This window comes from Limulus polyphemus, unplaced genomic scaffold (assembly GCF_000517525.1).
Source record: "Limulus polyphemus unplaced genomic scaffold, Limulus_polyphemus-2.1.2 Scaffold10428, whole genome shotgun sequence".
Classification (NCBI taxonomy): domain Eukaryota; kingdom Metazoa; phylum Arthropoda; class Merostomata; order Xiphosura; family Limulidae; genus Limulus; species Limulus polyphemus.
Window position 1 is genome coordinate 5,790 of NW_013676038.1, and position 3,626 is coordinate 9,415.

Genomic DNA, 3,626 nt, shown 5'->3' on the forward strand with positions numbered 1-3,626 from the left:
AGGACATCTTGAACAATGTGTGTTTATGGACATCCTGAACCACAACATAAAACTAATTATAGTCACAATGTGTGTTTCAGGAGATCCTGAACCACAACATAAAACTAATTATAGTCACAATGTGTGTTTCTGGACATCGTGAACCACAACATAAAACTAATTATAGTCACAATGTGTGTTTCTGGACATCGTGAACCACAACATAAAACTAATTATAGTCACAATGTGTGTTTCTGGACATCCGTGAACCACAACATAAAACTAATTATAGTCACAATGTGTGTTTCTGGACATCCTGAACCACAACATAAAACTAATTACAAACAAGTCAGTTATTATACACCACCTGAACAAACAAAAAACTCAGAATCCTTTTCTTCTCCAAGTTTTACAATATATTTAAACTTACTTTGAACGTTTGCTTGAGCCAAAAGAAAGAAAATGTGCCTTCCTAATCCTTGGCCATTAGGATGAGGTCCCAGTCCATTGTACCTTTGTAAAATGAGTTATAGCTATTTGTAATTATCAGTAATTTATATCTCTTTCTCCATCACCCTAAATTTCAGTCTAATTAATAATATTTATTCACTATTCATTCCTTCATCATTTCATAATGATAAAATAAACAATCACACTTCAGTGTTGCACTTGCTGATGAAGTAACATTCAGTCAACTGTTCTGTACTTTCCTTAATGATTGAAAGTAAACTCCATTATCAGTAAGTCCTCTATCACATTCACACATGGTTCTAAATTAATGATTACATACACCTGTGACTATTTGGTTAATTAAATATCATTTTAATAATAGAGGCACCATAGCTATTGGTGTGAAACAACCAAACAGAAACAATAACAAATACAGATTGGCCACTTTAGTCTTGTGGACCTGCCACAATTCAACTTACATGTCTTCACTCCTGAGGAGTGAAAAGTTGTATATGTCTTTATATGAGGTAATAAGAATTGCCCTGGAAATTATAAACTATTTAGTCTTATGTGCATAATGGAAAAATTTCTAGTCTGATAAAAGACGCTTTACAAAATTATTTAGTGCTATAATATCATAAAAATAAAATCAACAATAATACATTAAAGAGAACTATGTAAACTTAGTGCTATAATATCATAAAAAATAAAATGAACAATAATACATTAAAGAGAACTACGTAAACTTAGTGCTATAATATCATAAAAAATCAACATTAATACACTAAAGGGAACTACGTAAAATTAGTGCTATAATATCATAAAAAATCAACATTAATACACTAAAGGGAACTACGTAAAATTAGTGCTATAATATCATAAAAAATCAACAATAATACACTAAAGGGAACTACGTAAACTTAGTGCTATAATATCATAAAAAATCAACATTAATACACTAAAGGGAACTACGTAAAATTAGTGCTATAATATCATAAAAAATAAAATCAACAATAATACACTAAAGGGAACTACGTAAACTTAGTGCTATAATATCATAAAAAATCAACATTAATACACTAAAGGGAACTACGTAAACTTAGTGCTATAATATCATAAAAAATCAACATTAATACACTAAAGGGAACTACGTAAAATTAGTGCTATAATATCATAAAAAATAAAATCAACAATAATACACATGATATGTATGACACATACGCTGCCTTTTATATAGATTAAATTATTATAGTTATATTTAGAAAAAGTTTTAAATTTTTGTAAGTCTCATATGCAGATGTGCAAGGAATCAAGCTTTTTGTGTAGAGAGGTAAGGTATCTCAAAAACAGTAATTTTGATAAGTTGATTGTTTTTGTGACATTAATTAACTAATTTATGGGAACTATTTGATGTAATCTCTGCTCATAAATAACTGATTAAATAACATAGCTCTAATTGTGATAGGAACATACTTAGTAAACTAATAAAGATTGATGAAGATATTAACTCAAGTATTTCCATATTCCTTTTTGTCATTTATCATCATGTTTATATTTTACCTTCCTCTGTTATTTAAGTAAGTTGTCTTGTGATTTTTGTTATGAAATGTCACTCACTTATCTTTAGCAAGATAAAATGACTGCCAGAGTTCCAAGGTTTTTGTCAGTAAATCAGTTTATCACAACACACATTGATCACATGTCCTGTCAACAGCCAATAGAAATCTTGTATTGAATTATAATCTCATCATCTGGTATAAAATAAAAGCATAAAAAAAAGTAGAACTGAAGCCACACATTTCAAAATACCTTCAACATGAGAGTAGTAACAATAACTAAAGTGACTTCAACATGTGTAATAACAATAACATATAAATTCAGTGTTATGTAGCAAAAATAACTAAAATAGCTATAATGTCAGTAGTAACAATAATAATTCATATGAATTCAATGTAAATAATAACAATAATTAAAATTACTTCAATGTGAATAGTAACAACTGAAATTTTTCTTGTCCCCAAAACACAAGCAAGTAATGCTTGTTTGAAATCTCATCATTTTCGTGCTTTAGCTTTCATGATCTTCCAATGTAGATGATGATGTCTGTGATTTTTAAATTATTTCTTTGTATTCTGAACTATCCATTAAGAATCCTTCTTTCATGGAGCCCTTTTTAAACATTTAAGTTTAGCATCAAAGAATTGAAATAGCTTTGTTTGATTTTGTATTTTCTGTTTTAAAATTAAACTCTTACAAATGGCTTCACTTCAGTAACAAAAATTGACTTGGCTAGGTTGGAATTTATATTTGGCTGTGAAATAAATTTAGATACTAAAATGAAAGATTAATTTACTCAATCATTACTTTAAGTTCAAAACATTTAAAAAGTTAACTTAAACTTTAAGTTAAAATTAGTTAAATAGGTTACAATTTATATTGTACTTTGTAGTACTACTAGTACTTGTTAACTGTTAGTGCTACGTATAGAAAAATATATGGCACAACTGTAAATAATTAACGACTTACACTGTAATAAACTAGTGAATAGTCGCATGAGACGCTGTAGTGGAGACCAACCCCATTTCTGATCCTAATTTTCTATTTCAAAGTTTGTGTGACTGTTGTGAAGTGCTAAGCCTAAGCAATAACATTGTTAATATAAACTACGTAAGATTAGGCTTAGAATAATTAATACTTCCTGAGAATAAGTTAACAAATCTAAATATCTACTGTTTGATAAATTCTGTTATACTGGTGTAAACTTTAACTCTACTATATAATTTCAAATTTATTCTTCTTCTGAGTATTAAATTTACACTGTTATGTATAAACTAACCTGATAAAACCTTGAAATTAATCATATAAATATGATGAACAAACTAACCCAAAACGGATATCGTCCATACTCTCGACGGCATGTCACCAATAACATTATTAACATATTTTACATTTTCCAAAAATATAAATATACGTATTTTGTTACAGTCTGTATAAAATAACAATGTTTTCTTACCTACTTACTGTATTATGAATCGTTATCTTATCTTGAGATCACAAACCTGATACAGCTTATCACATCCATTCTTATCCAAGTTTTAGTTTGAATAGCCAGAAAAATCGTTCCCCTCTCCACCCCTTTAAGTTTAATCCCTTCCAACTTTATACCGTTGTTGTACATTTAAACAGTTTCATCATTC

At 28.5% G+C, this 3,626-nt stretch overlaps 1 long non-coding RNA gene across 1 annotated transcript in view; it reads right to left on the minus strand.

Annotated features, from left to right (window-relative positions):
* The window catches only part of LOC111083631, a 6,860-nt gene extending 3,520 nt beyond the window's left edge, over positions 1–3,340 (minus strand). Inside the window, exons 1-2 of the long non-coding RNA XR_002609152.1 lie at positions 3,266–3,340; positions 410–492 (exon numbers count right to left, since the gene is read on the minus strand). This is a non-coding gene — a long non-coding RNA (uncharacterized LOC111083631). The remainder of the gene's footprint in view (positions 1–409; positions 493–3,265) is intronic.
* Between the last annotated feature and the right edge of the window lie 286 nt (positions 3,341–3,626).